The following is a 16,007-nucleotide window of genomic DNA, read 5'->3' on the forward strand; positions in this document are numbered from 1 at the left end:
ATTCATTTCTTTGTGAGACAATCTTTATATCTTTATCTTTATCCATTTTCATCCTATATACTATATAACATTTATTTATTTATTTATTTACATCATTTATATTCCGCCCTTCTCACCCCGAAGGGGACTCAGGGCGGATCACATTACACATATTAGGCAAACATTCAATGCCTTTTTAACACAGGACAAAGACGAACAACAACATAGCTCCGAGCGGGCCTCGAACTTATGACCTCCTGGTCAGTGACTCATTGCTCTCCCATCTGCGCCACAGCCCCGGGATTTGTATCTTATTTCTTATGGCTTGATCTCCAGATTGATTCATGATATAGTTCTTTACCCTTGTCCATCTTTCTTCCATTTCTCTTGTTCTATTTTCATTAGTTTTTACAACATTTAATTTCACATTCATAATTTGAAATTTCATTTGCTCCACCATATATTGGTACCATTTACTTACTGACCATTTTAATTTATCTTTCCACCCTAATACTAATACTGCTTGTGCACATTCAATTATTGCTTCTTTTATTTCCCTTATATTTTCCATTTCCTCTCTTTTCCCTAATACCGCTATTTCCTTTGTTATGACCCACTCATTTCCTAGTATTTGATTTGACTCATTTTGTATAATCTGCCAAAAATATTGTACATATTCACATTCCCACATCATGTACATAAACCGCCCTTTCTGATGACATCCATGCCAGCACTGACTACTCCCCTTTTTATAGAAGTATGCTAATTGGCAGGGTGTACAATACCATTTGTGCAATATTTTCCTTCTCATTTCTCGTACTCTGGTATTCCTTTTCATCCCTATTGTCTCTACCACATTTCTCATCTCTTGTTCCGTGATTTGTAACTCCGTTTCCCACATACTTTTCAGATCCAGTATTGTACATCCATCAGCCTCTACCAGCATTGTATATATTTTGCTGGCCTATGCCTTCTTTCCTTCCCCCTTTTCTCTTATTATCTTTTCAAAGGCGTTATCTTCTCTCTTGACCATATTAATATTTTCTTTTATTTTGCAATATGCACAGTTTGATCTTATCTGTAACCAATTTTCTTGTCCAAGCCATTGTTTAATTTTATTTTCTCTTACCGTTCCCTCTCTGTCATATAGTTGTTCTACTCTCTCTATTCCTTTTTCCTTCAATATTTGAATATTTCTATTCATATTTGATTCCTTATCCTTATTAATTATCCATACTGCTGACATTTTAGATTTTAAGCAACTTATTCTCCCTTGCCATTTCTTCCACACTTGCATTGTTCCTTTCATTGGTCCTACTAATTTATCTATATTTCTCTTATCACATTTTCTAAAGATTATTTCCTCACAATTAACTCCATTCATTTCCTTTTCAAATCTTACCCATTTTTTATTTGTCACTTGTAATTCTATCACTCTCTCAATTTGGAAGGCATCACTATATAGCTTTAGGCATGGACAGCCCCATCCCCCTTTCATTTCTTTTGCAATTATCAATTTTTTCCTTACTCTTGGTCTTTTCCCCCCTTCAACCCAATAATTTATTTTCCTATCCCATTCCTTTAATTTTGCCATGGGAGGAATTCCTGGGAGAGCCTGAAATAAATATATCATTTTTGGAATTATCAATATTTTCAATGCCCTTATCCTAGATATCTGTCTCAAATTTTTATTCTTGCACCTACTCATTTGTTTTAACATTGTCTTCCATGCCATTCTATAATTTCCATCTATTATTTTATCAAGTGTCTTATATATCCAAATTCCCAAATACTTTATCTTTTTAATACCCAATTTTAATCCTGATTCCTTCTTTATCTCTAATTGTTCCTTCGGGGGCGTATTGATAAATAATATCTCTGATTTCTCCATATTAACTGATAGCCCTGATTCTTTTTTAAATTCCCTCAATATTATTTTCATTGATTTTATCATTTCCCTTGGTCTCTGTGTTAACATTATTGCATTGTCCGCGTACAGGTTCAATTTCAACTCCTCCTTCCTCCCAATCTTATACCTTTCCCATGTTTCATCCATCCTTATTTTATATGCTAAGGGTTCTGTTACCAGAGCAAATAACATTGGAGTTAACGGACACCCTTGTTTGGTCCCATCCTCAATTTGAAGATTTTCCGTTCTTTGTCCATTCACTCTAATACAAGCCGTATTTTCCCTATATACATTTTTAATCATTTCACAAAAATTATTCCCCAAATTTAGTTCTTTACATAAACTATACAGATATTCATGGTTTACTTTGTCGAAAGCTGTATACACATCTAACTTTAGAATTGACAATTTTCTTTTTGTTTTTGTCGCATGGCAAATCGCATTAACCACAATTCTTATTGGTTCACTGATACTCCGCCCTTTAACAAACCCATATTGGTCTTCTCCTATAATCTTTGGTAGAATAACTTCCAATCTATTTGCTATAATTTGCATGAATATCTTATAATCTTGGTTTGCTAAACTGATCGGACGATATGATTCTGGGAGCTCAGGTTGTCTATCTGGCTTGAGAACTGGAGTAATTTTGGCAAGTTTCCATGTTTCCAGGACAATACCTCTCATATATACCTCATTAAACATTTCAGCCATATATGGTACCAGCTCATGTATAAAGGTCTTATAAAATTCTGCTGTATATCCATCTATATCGGGTGCCTTATATTGTTTCAGTCCTTTAATTACCTGAATTACTTCTTCCAGTGTTATTTCTTCATTTAGCATGTTTTTTCCTCCTCATTTACTTTATTCCCAATTTTTATTTCTTCATTACTCACTTGTTCTTTTTTGGTACAACTCCCTGTAAAAATCTCTAATTATTTCTTCTAGTTCCTTTCTCCCATCTTTCACCAATCCATTTTTATCTTTAAATTTTGTTATACATAATAATAATAATAATAAAACTTTATTTATACCCCGCCACCATCTCCCCAATGGGGACTCGGGGCGGCTTACATGGGGCCATGCCCAGACACCATACAATATAACAAAATAAAACAACATATCATAACACAATATAACAGTGCAAAATAATCATATACATTACAGCACAAATCAGAGAAAACAGTAAAAAACAGGGCGGGCCACATGAACACTTAATTAAAAACTCGGGAGAGAGAGACATAGGAATAGGGGGAAACAGGGAAATAAAATGGTGGAGCAGTCTAAAGGATAAAAACCAAGGGGAATGGCCAGAGCAATATATTACATTTACTCCCCAAAGGCACATCGGAAAAGCCATGTTTTTAGATCTTTCTTAAAGGCTAACAAGGTGGGGGCTTGCCTAATCTCAGTGGGCAAAGAATTCCACAGTCGGGGGGCCACAGCAGAAAAAGCCCTCTCCCTCGTTCCCACAAGACTTTTCCTTTCTCCTCTTTAAATATCTCACCATTTGTTTCATTGATTTTGTACCTCATCCATTAATTCATTGCTTCACACTCTGTCTCATTTTGTTCTATTGCACCTCATCCATTAATTCCAATTCTTTCTTTTTCTGCCTTAATATACTCTTTATATTTCTTCTCCTTGTTATTCTCAATTGTTCCTGTATTGATTCAATTTCTTTTATACATTTTTCTCTTTTCTCTCTCCTACCTTTCCTTTTGTAGGACTCAATGCTAATACACTGACCTCGTAATACACTTTTAAATGAGTCCCACACCACAATTTTAGATAACTCTCCAATATCATTTATTCTATAATATTCTTTTATCTCCTCCTGAAACTTCAATTTATATTCATCTTTTTCTGTTACCACCGAATTATATATCCAAATTCTTTGTCTAATCTCATTACTCAATCCCAAGGTTGCAATCAGAGGACTGAGGTCTGACAAAAATAATGGTTTCCTTTCTACCTTCTTTATTTGGGCTTTGCTTGCTTTGTTAAATAAGATATAATCTATACAGCTAAATTTATTATGTCTTGCAGAATAAAAAGTATCCCTAATACTTTGATTTGCATGTGCATCCACCATATTAAGCTTATTTACATTTATTGCTTTTTTATTTTTTTTTAGTTAAGTCCAAATTGAAATCGCCTGCCCAAATCAATATCCCTTCCACATAATTATCCAGCTTCTTTTTTGTATTCAATATATACTGTTTTGTGTTTCTATTAGGTGCATATACCACAGCTAATGTTATTTTAACCTGATTTATCTTCCCTTTCACAAAAACTGTTCTTCCTTCCCTATCTTTTTGAACATCAAGCTCCTGAAATGGAACGTTTTCATTGATTAGAATTGCTACCCTTTGTGAGTTCCCTGTCCCTCGAGATTCAAAAATTTTATTCCATGTTTTATCCTTAATCAATTTATTCCTTCCCGTCTTTTTATGAGTTTCCGATAACATTATCACATTTATCCTACAGTCCTTTGCCAATTTCAACATGCTATAAATCTTGAGATCTGCCATTCCATTTATATTCAGTGCCAATATAGTTAAATCACCCATTTGTTTTGTTTAATTCTATTTTATATCTCCCCCTTGTCTCTTCAGCTTCTTTTCTGCTCCTCTCCCCCTTATTGCCTCCTCCCTGGATCCCCATCGTGCCCCCTTCCCCTCAGAGTCCAGTCCTTTCCCTTTTCTCATCAGAGAAGGACTCGAAAGAGTTCTATTCTCTTCCCTTCCCAGATTTCTCTTGGTGGCTGCATTGACCTTCTCCAGTTCCCCCTCCTGCAATTTTTTTTAACCCAGTTTATCAAAGTGGTTTTCCCCCCTTACATCTTGGATCTTGTTTCCATTCTCCTTGTTTCCTCTTTTAGCTTTTGCTTTTTTAGTTCTCTCAATTGTTTTTTCAAAGTTCGTATTTGATCTATGTCCATTTGCTTCAAATTTCTTAAGTCTATAGTCTCTTGTAAATCTTGTCCCTGCTCTCCTTCCCTATTCATCGAGTCTCCAATAACAAATATACTCTGAGTCGAGCATGATTCTATTTGCCCACCTCTGTCTGCAGTTCCCACTCTGTTGATCTTATCTGTCCAGCTGCCTGAAGAGTGTCCTTGGACTTTTTACTCCCCTTCTTTCTTTTGAAACTTCTATGGACCTCTTCATTATCTGATTCCTCTGTCTCATCCGACACTCCCCCTTCTGTACAAAATCTCAGAAGTCTAAGCATGGTCTTTCCACTAGCCAAATTAGTAGCTTTATATAATCTACCATCTTTAAAGACGATCAAAGTAGCAGGAAAAGCCCAAGTATATCGCTGGTTCTTCCCCTCCAGGACTTTTGTAATTTCCTTCATCTGTGCTCTTTTATCCAATGTCTCTGATGAAAGATCCAAGAGAGGCCAGACCTTTTTACCTGTCAAGGTAAGGTCTTTTATTTTCCGAAGCTGATTATACACTTTTTCCTTCGTTGCCTCCCTTGAAAATCGGATCAAAATGTCTCTGGGTTTTTTTCTACCTCCATAAGCCCAGTGCGCTTGTTCTATATTGTCTGGTAAAATTTGGGTCAAAGTCTGTAGCCAACTGACAATATTTTGTTTTAAATTGTCACTCATCTGAAAGTCCTGCCCTGCTATTCTCAGGCGTATATTTGCCCTTAGTGACCGATCTTCCTGGTCAGCAATCTTGTTTAGGAGTTTTTGGTTTGAGCTTTCTAAAAAAAATTTTAAGTTGGCTATCTCCTCTTTCTGTTTTCTAGTCTCCTCTTGCACCTCCATAAATTTCCCTTCATACTGTTGCACCTTTGACTTCATTGATCCCAGCCGGGTGTTAATCATTTCAACTTGTTCTTTTAATTCATCACTCCCCTTCTTTAAGCTTTCAGTGCTTATCTTTAGTTCATTCAATGTTTGTAATATTTGGTCCAGCTTCCACCCCATTCCACTCCCTCCGCCGTTATGGAACTCACGTTCAGTTCTTTCCTTCACCCGGTCTTCTGATTTATTTTCTGAAGTTTCAAGTTTCAATCACTCAAACCGCGATCTGCTTTGCTTCCTCTTTTTTCACAACCGGGGCCAGGTTGGAGAGAGAGATTTATGATCTTCCTGGGCTTTAAAAAGAAGCTTTATTTCTTTTGCAGTTAGGGAGCTCTCTTAGGCACGTCTATCTTATCTGACGCATATTGTATTATTTTTTCTTTTGGAATTTTCTCATCAGCATATAAATGCTTATATTTGGTAAACTATTTCTCTTTGTTTTCCCATCTTCTTCTATTCTGTTGATGTATTGTTTTTGTTTCTTTTTTGCTACCTTCCAAGCTAACCATCTGCCTATCTTGTTTGCATTCTCAAAGTGTTGTTGCTTTATATATTTGAGTTTTTTCTCTATTTCTTCTAGCTGTATAGTATTTATTTGTTTTTGAGTATATCTAGCTGTAGTTGTATTTTTTTATCTTTAGGGTTTCTCTTTAGTTTTGTTTCCATTTCTATGATTTCCTTTTCTAACTGTTTCGACTCTACTTTCCTTCTTTTCATTCTTATGGTATTTTGCTGTATGAGAAGGCCTCTCATGTAAGTCTTACTCGCATCCCAGATTACACCCATCGATGTATCCTTTTCTGTGTTGAGTCTAAAGTATTCCTCCAATATTCTGCTATTTTTCTTTTGATCTTCTTGCCCTTTTAAAAGGTTATCATTTAATCGCCATCTAAATGTCTTATTTCTGTTTCCTGAGTTTTCTATTGTAATTTCTATTGAGGCATGATTGGAATTTATTCTTGGTAATATTCTTGATTTGGTCACCTTCATCACTAAGTCTTTTGTCTCTGATGCAATGTCTATTCGAGACCATGACTGGTGTCTTTCAGAGAAGAATGTGTAATCTCTCATCTTTATGGTGATGTCTCCAAATGTCGCATAGACAAAATTCCTCCTTAAGTATTTTGAAATTTCTTGGAAGTTCTTCCATTGATATACCTTAGTCCTTTTAGTTTTATTTGTTCTGTCTAAACCTCCATCCAGTACCCCAAGGAAGTTTCCCGATATGACTAGTTCATCATACTGTTGTTCCATTATTTTTATGTGTAGTTGGTTAATGAATTTGGTCTTTGTCCCATTTTGTGCATAAATATTGCAGAGTAATATTTTCTTGCCACCCATTCTAAACTAATTCCCAACATTCTTTCTTGCTGTTGTTTAAAAGTGGTGATTGTTTTCTCTATTGTGTGTATTATTTTATCCATTTCCGTTTGTCGTTTTTGAAGTGGTTTATTTCTTTGACATTATCCTTGTTACCTTGTTTTAGTGTTTTGATATCTTTTTGCACAGTTTTTAGTTCTTCTTTAATAATCAATTGCAATTCCGCTTTTATTTTTCTTCATTTCTGACATTTCTTCTTTAATTGTATTGTATTATCTGTCTTGCTTTTCTTGCATTGTTTGTACTTCTGTTTGTATTTTTAGGATTTGCCCCATTATGTCTTTCATATTAAGTTCTTTTGATTCTTTCCTCCCTTGCATTCGTTTCTCCCTTTCTTTATCGTTGTCTTTTGATTGTTGAAGTTGTTCTTCTCTTTCTCTCTATTTATTCGTTTCCCTTCTCCTCAACTAATATTAATCATACATTACTTGTCAATTGTTAACAGATATCCAACAGTAGCCCATTAAATCCAAATGGTAAGGAGTTTTAAAACAAAACAAAAAAACACCAAATCAAGCAATTAACAATCAATATTAATCATACATTAGTTTTCATCCGTATTCAGCAGTAGCCCATTAAATCCAAATAGTCCAGTACTGTATGCAGTTAAATCCGAATGGTAAGGAGTTTTAAAACAAAAACAAAACCATCAAACAATTAACAATTAGTATAGCAGATAAGATCTTAAATGTCCTCTATTCCTTATCTTATTGTGTATACTTTAACCCACTCCACTTTACCTTCTTCTACTATTAAACAGAAAGATCTTTGATTTAGTACATCTGCCTTATCAACAGTCCTCTTACAAGCTTATATATCACCTCTCTTTAAGATTGCCAGTGTTATATAATGGCCTATCTCTATGTAATTAGTACTTGCAATTACATTGCTTCTATTATATGGTCCAATAGTATATAGTAACATAGTCCAACATCCTGCCTTTAATACCCCTTCCCTTGTATATACTTCTACGAATATGGAGGCTTATATTTTTATTTGTCCTTTTAATAATTCCTAGCTTTTGTGTTTGCGGTTTAGGCTTAGATATCGGTCAGTGAGGTTGCAAAAGTATGGAGTTTTGACAGTTTTGGGGGCTTGGGCTGACTGACCTTTCGCCCCTTCGTCTGTAATCCTTCTTGGCACTCTTTTTTAGTGCTTATTTCTCTCATGTTCTTAGTTCCTCCTTGCTTCTCCTCTTCTTAATATTGTTTTAGTTTTAATTGCTGCAGTTTCGCTATTCTCTCTCCTTCACCATTGTAACACTTCCGTGTTGTGCTGTTCCCATCCCTCTGGTCACATCACTTCCACCCCCTCTCTCGCCCTTCCTGTTTCATCAGACAGCTTGTTCTTTGTTTATTTACTTTATTGTTTTCAAAGCTCTTTAAGTAAGTGATGAAGTGAATGGACAGTCTTTCTGCTTCCCCCAGCCCCCTAACGAGACAAACCTTCATCAGAGGTAGGTTGCAGCATTGGCTTTTACCACTCCTCTTTACTCCCCTGGCTTTCTCTCTCGCAGTTCCTTCTTTCTCAACACCTCTGCCGCTCTTGGTCTCTTTCTTGTTTTGTTTTGTCAATTCTTCCCTCTAGCTTCTTTAGTTTTAAAATAGTGGCTGGCGTTCTATATCCAGCTTCAGCTGGGCATCCTTTGCTGCACCCCGCACCCTGTGGAGGTTAGGCTGCTCGCATTAGTTCAGTCCCTTGGGCAGGAATGACCTTGCTATCCACAGCCTGCTGTCCGTTTGTGTTTGGCATCACAGCGACCTCAGTCCATCACTGAGGGGAGCCCTTCTAGCTTGCCTTAGGCGAAAAACAAGGTCAGAACCCTGAGAGCACCTCAGCGTCCGCGTGCGTTTGCCATGTTGCCACTACTGGAAGTCTCCTGCTGAAATCTTCAAAGAGGGTAGACGTGAGCTGATACAACAACTCCACCAGCTCATTGAAAAGATGTGGGTGACCAAGAAAACCCCAGAAGACTTCAGGGATGCCACCACCATCATCCTTTTCAAGAAAGGGGATAGAACAGACTGCGGAAACTAACACGGCATCTCCCTTCTAACCTCCGTTGGGAAAATCCTCACAAGAATCCTTGAAAACTGCCTTCTACCTGTCTCAGAAGACACCCTCATAGAATCCCAGAACGGCTTCCGCCCTTCCAGAGGAACAGTGGACATAATCTTCACTGCACAACAGCTCCAAGAAAAATGCAGGGAACAAAACCAACCTCTGTACATGGCATTCATTGACCTCGCAAAGGCATTCGACACAGTGAATCACAGTTCTCTCTGGACCATTTTCTAAAAGATCGGGTGCCCTGACAAATTTGTGAACATCCTGCAGCTCCTCCATGATGGAATGATGGCAACAGTCTTGGAAAGCAGTGGCTCCCAAAGTGACCCATTTAAGGTGGAATCAAGTGTCAAACAGGGATGTGTTATTGCCCCTACCTTATTTTCCATCGCTATGATACTTCATCTTGTTGATGGGAAGCTTCCCACCGGAGTGGGAATCATCTATTGGACAGATGGCAAGCTATTTAATATCAGCAGCCTGAAAGCCAAAACCAAGGTCACCACAACATCTATTGTAGAACTCCAATATGCCAATGACATCGTAGTCTGTGCGCATTCAAAAGACCTACAAGCCACTCTCAACACCTTTGAAGAAGCATATGAGAAGCTCGGCCTCTAATTGAACATCGAGAAAACCAAAGTGCTCTTCCAACAGGCACCAGCCAATCCCTCTGCACGGCCAGAAATACAGCTTAATGGCGTAACATTAGAAAATGTTGACCATTTCCGCTCCCTTGGCATCCACCTCTTCACAAAAGTCAACATTGAGACTGAAATACAAACCCCGCCTGAGCTCTGCGAGTGCAACTTTCTTTAGAATGAATCAGAGAGTGTTGAGGATCTGGACATCTGTAGGGAGACCAAGGTGCTTGTTTATAAAGTTATTCCTCATCCCAACCCTATTATACACCTGCGAAACATGGACGTCACACTCAACTCTTGGAAAGATTCCATCAGCATTACATCCAAAAAATCCTGCAAATCTCTTGGGAAGACAAGCAGACAAATATCAGTGTTCTGGAAGAAGCAAAGGCCACCAGCATTGAAGCAATGCTCTTACGTCATCGACTCCGCTAGACTAGCCAGGTTATCCAAATGCCCGATCACCATCTCCCAAAGCAGTTACTCTACTCCCAACACAAGAATGGAAAATGTAATGTTGGTGGACAGGAAAAGAGATTGAAAGACGGGCTCAAAGCCAACCTTAAAAACTGTAGCAGACACACTGAGAACTGGGAAGCCCTGGCCCTTGAGCGGTCTAGCTGGAGGTCAGCTGTGACCAGCAGTGCTGTAGAATTTGAATATGCACGAATGGAGGGCTTAAGGGAGAAACATGCCAAGAGGAAGAAAGCACATCAAGCCAACACTCACCGGGACCGCCTTCCACCTGGAAACTGATGTCTTCACTGCGGGAGAACATGCAGATCAAGAATAGGTTTCTTCAGCCACTTACGGACCCACCCCCAAGACCCCACAATTGGAGGACCATCATCCTCAGTCTAGGAGGTGTTGCCTAAATAAAGTACTTTCCAGGATGAAGAAGAGGAAGCCTTGGGGAGAATCACCCTCTAGGTTTGTGGGCTTAACCAACTATAGATCCACCTCACCATAGTTTTGCCCAGTATGGATGCAGACTTGGGGTCTTCTGTTTCAGGGAACCAATGGGCTATGAAGCAGGGGGACACACAGATCACCAAACCCCTTGGGCACTCTGTATGTTCTCAGGAACTTATCTCCACCAGGTGAAGAGGAACTCCATTGCGGGAGGGAGGGAAGGAGGCATGGTGGGGACATCTGGAATGTAGCCATTGAGGGCTATAACCTCTTTTGCAAAAACAGAACAAAGAGGAGAGGAGGGGGAGCAGCCTTATATGTCAAAAACATTTACGTTGCAGAAGAGATGCAAGTGCAATCCAGGTAACCAGCATCTAGATAAGAATCAAGGGAATTGGGACTCAAAAAGATCTCATCGTGGGTGTCTACTACAGACCTCCGAGCCAGGATGAAGAACTCAATGAAACCTTCTGTCAGGAGCTGACCAAACAGGCACAAAGAAGAGATATAGTAGTCATGGGCGATTTCAACTTTCCTGATATCTGCTGGAAAACAAACTTGTCCAAGAATACATAGTCCAACAAATTCTTCACTTGCCTTGCAGACAATTTTATGGTCCAGAAGGTAGAAAAGGCAACAGGGGGATCGGCTACTCTTGATCTCATCTTAACAAATGTGGAAGGCCTGAACAATGCAGTTGAAGTGGTCGGATCTTTAGGGGCAAGCGACCATGTGCTCCTGCAGTTCGCCATACAAAGGAAGGCTGAAACTAAGACAAGTCAAATCTGCATTCTGGACTTTAGGAAAGCTGACTTCCAAAAAATGAAAGGAAATACTGAGCGGCATTCCATGGATACCAATACTAAAAGACAAGGAAGTTAAGGATGGATGGGAGTTTTTTAAAAGTGAAATACTCAAGGCGCAAATGCAAACAGTGCCAGCAAAGAATAAAAACAAGACAAGTGCAAAGAAGCCAGAATGGATGTCCAAAGAATTTCTAACTGGGCTAAGACTCAAAAGAGACATGCACAAGAAGTGGAAAAGGGGAGAAATCACCAAAGAAGAATGCAGACGAATAACCGACAAGTGTAGGGAAAAGGTTCGTAAGACTAAAGCGCAAAACATGCTCAGGCTTGCCAGAGACATTAAAAACAACAAAAAGGGCTTCTTTGCTTACGGCGGTAGGAAAAGGAAGAACAAGGAGGCAATAGGGCCTCTACGAGGAGAAGATGGGGTGATGGTGACAAGGGACAGGGAAATTTACTTATTTATTTATTTACAGCATTTTTACCCTGCCTTTCTCACCTGAGGGGACTCAAGGCGGCTTACAATAAATAGGCAAAAATTCAGTGCCTGCAAACAGCACATTAAACAACAATTCAAATAATAACAACATTGCAGAATAAAAACACATTATACAAAATTTAAAACATATCCAAGTTAAAATCCATTCATCCAAAATCCTTAAGTCTGCCTACTTAATGCCTTCTTTGCCTCAGTCTTCTCACAAAAAGAAATCCGTCTTCAACCTCAGCAACATGGAATGGATGAAGGATTAGGGGAAATCCAACCACAAATAAGGAAACAAGTTGTCCAGGAACACCTGGCCTCTCTAAACGAATTCAAGTCCCCAGGGCCGGATCAACTACACCCAAGAGTATTGAAGGAACTAGCGGAAGTTATTTCAGAACCACTAGCAATCATCTTTGAGAATTCTTGGAGAATGGGAGAAGTGCCAGCAGATTGGAGGAGGGCAAATGTGGTCCCTATCTTCAAGAAGGGAAAAAAGAATGACCTAGTGTTCGGTCAGCTTCACGTCGATACCAGGCAAGATTCTGGAAAAGATCATTAAGAAAGTGGTCTGCGAACACTTAGAAACAAATGCAGTCATCGCTAATAGTCAACATAGATTTACCAAAACAAGTCATGCCAGACTAATCTGATCTCTTTTTTCGATAGAGTTACAAGCTGGGTTGATACAGGGAATGCAGACTAACTTAACCAGAGAAGTCAGCTATAGCAGAGCACTTGATGAACCAGCCTGGACACAGTATATTATTTGAGAAAATCTGGCTCCCAGTATAAAAAAAATTCTAAAATCAGAAAAGCAAACAAGGCACAACACTCTAAAAACAGAGGAATTCCAGACATACATCAATCAGAGGCAGCTAATGACTCAGAACAAGGGATTCCCCCAGGCAGGAAGAAGCCAAGAGATGAAGCTATTCAATGATTAATTGGCCCCACACTGGCCTCCAACTGACAAGATTTCTTCTCCCACCCTGAACCTTCCACAGATATATAATCCTTCCTTGCTTAGTTTCTCCATATACCTCACAACCTCTGAGGATGCCTGCCATAGATGTGGGTGAAATATCAGGAGAGAATGCTTCTGGAACATGGCCATACAGCCCGAAAAAAACACAACAACCCTACTGCAGAATTCTCAACTCATCCAGTCCTATCCTTTTCTTCTATACAGGAACACCCAGACAAAACTTTCTCAACAGATGGTCAGCAATTCAACCTCTGCCTAAAAACTTCCAGAGAAGAGGACTCTACTGAACTCCCAAGAAGCAACAAATTCCACATTTTTACCATTAGGAAGTTCTTCCTATTATGACGTTTCTCCTGCATCTTTGGCTGGCATCTTCAGAGGTTCTGTTGGCAGTGAAGCAGTAGGGGGGAATATATTAGGTATGTCCAAAAATCGTTTTGAATCTTATATGGGATTTGTATCGGATTGTTCTCACCCCTCTCTAAAATGCCACAGGGATATATGATGGATTAAATTTTTTTACGAGGAAATGGTCCAAATAAAGGGTTCAAAATAATCGAATGCAGTCAGTCAGTGGGCAACATACCTCAGTAACCAATCCCCATCCACATAGGTAGCACAATGGTCTTCTTCATAATGACAGCTATTGAAAGAAAGGGCTACAAAGAGTACCCTAAATGAACAAACAAAACAACGAGAAATACTATGAATGCAGTAGAGTCTCACTTAACCAACCAAAACGGGCCAGAATAACATTGCATTAGGAAATATGATGGATAACATGAGGGGCATGGGGAAAAGCCTATTAAACATATAATTAGGTTATGCTTTTACAAAGTAAGCCCCAAAACATCATGTAATTCCATAGACAGCGAAGGCAGAGAAAAAAATACACTAAAGGCCTGGTCCAGGGACATCTATTGTTCCACATCCCATTTCCAGAAAAACGGTTTTGATGGATTCTGCAGTGTCAGACATTTATGATTGAAGATATCCTTTGTCCAAACAAACATTAGTTTGTCAAGAAGCAAAGAAAACTGCTTTCATGGGCATCCGGTATCCCACCAGGTTTCAAACACCACTTATGAAGAGAAGGGGTGATTTAAATTGGAACCAGCTTTCATAACTTTCTAAATGTGGTTCCATTACTTATGGCGATGCTTGCCCGGGTATCCTTGGGGCAAATTGGCTGTCCAACTGGGGCAGACGGGGGTTGGAGGTTTGGGTCATGTGTTCCCATAGAGGATCTTTGCCGGATTAATAACTCTTCTGAGTTATCTGTGGTTAGAAGTCAGCCGACTTCTTGCAATCATGTTAGGTGCCTGCTTCACAGATGAAGCTATAATCCCCATTCACGCAGGCTAGGTCGTGGGATACGGGCAAGAGTTAAAAGAGCCTTTCCAGTACCTATTCCAGTCCTCGCCCATCTCCCTCTCCCCCCCGTCCTTCAATTTATCGATCTTTCTACGTAACCGGTTGAAAAGGGTGGGCGTCGACGAGCTCGAGGTGGACGTTTGCCCGGCAGCGAGTGTGCCTTTGTGGTTCTTGCTTGTCTGAAAGTAGGACGAGGGAAGACGGTGGAATGGGACCCACCCTGGGGATTTTCCCCAGTATTTCATCGTCCGATGAGAGGGTGGAGCACGGCCTGCCTGCGGGCTGGCTGCTTGATGGTGCCCGTCATGTGAGGCTGCGTCCGAGGACATTGACGTTTTCCCGGCAGGGAATGTGCCTTTGTGGTGGCTACAGACATTGGTGCCCAGGTCCTCATGATGCTGAAGTGGTTCTTGCTTGTCTGAAAGTGGGATGAGGGAAGACGGTGGAATGGAACCCACCCTGGGGATTTTCTCAAATGCCCCCAAAGAACCACCACCCGCCCCGCTTATCATTAGATAGGGGCGGGGTGTGTGGTGTGGGGCCGGCCAATGGTGGCCAGCCCCCCTGGGCAGTGGGACTCAGGCCCCCATGTCTGTAGCTGTCCCAAAGGCTACACCCCCTGCCCCCCATATTATTAAATAGGTATGGGGGTTGTGGTGTGGGGCTGCCCAATGGTGGCTGGCCCCCCTAGGCATTGTGACCCGAGCCCCCATTTTTCTTGCTGCCCCTAAAGTACCACCCCCGCCCACCTTATTAGATGGGGCAGGGGGTGGTGTGGGGCTAGCCAACGGTGGCCGGCCCCCCTGGGCAGTGTGACCCGAGCCCCCGTTTTTCTTGCTGCCCCCAAAGAACCACCCCTGCCCCGCTTATTATTAGATAGGGGAGGGGTGTGTGGCGTGGGGCCGCCCAACGGTGGCCGGCCCCCCTGGGCAGTGGGACCCAAGCCACCCCTTTTCCTGGCTGCCCCAAGAAAACCACCCCCAGGCAGCACTTTTTATTAGATAGGAGCGGGGTCTGTGGTGTGGGGCCGGCCAATGGTGGCCGGTCCCCCAAGGGAGTGGGACACGAGCTCCCATGTCCTAGGAAGCTGAAATATCACCGCCCCACCCTGCTTAATTTTAGATAGGAGCGGGGGGGGGGTTTCCAGTGTCTGCAAATGTCCACCATTTTCATGGATTTCTGGCCACAGAAACAAAGATAGACAAGTAGAAGACTTTCACAGTGATAAGAACCCAATTGAACAGGAAATAAGACTTTCAAACCAGGAACAGGTTTCTTCAAATATTAAAAAATAGTTTATTATAAAAAATTATGAAAATTCGCCAAAAATCATAGGAGACAGGAAACGTTCTGCAATTTGTTGAGCAAAGAGTGTTGAATGTGTTCTCACACTGTACCAAATTTGATGAGGATAGCTCAGGGAATGAGGGCGGGAGAGCCCTGTAAAAGTCCCCCCGGGGTTCCTTTTTTTTTGCAATTGCGCATGCGCGTCCGCCATTTTAGAAACATTTAGAATCATTACGAATTTTTGGAAATATCTGAAATTTTTGGGTGAAAAATTCGAAAATACTTTCTATATCGAAGCGCCAGCGTCCCCTACTTTAGAAACGAGAATTGAAACATTTTTTTATCGATCGATGCC

The sequence above is a fragment of the Anolis carolinensis genome, chromosome 4, assembly GCF_035594765.1.
Source record: "Anolis carolinensis isolate JA03-04 chromosome 4, rAnoCar3.1.pri, whole genome shotgun sequence".
NCBI lineage: Eukaryota > Metazoa > Chordata > Lepidosauria > Squamata > Dactyloidae > Anolis > Anolis carolinensis.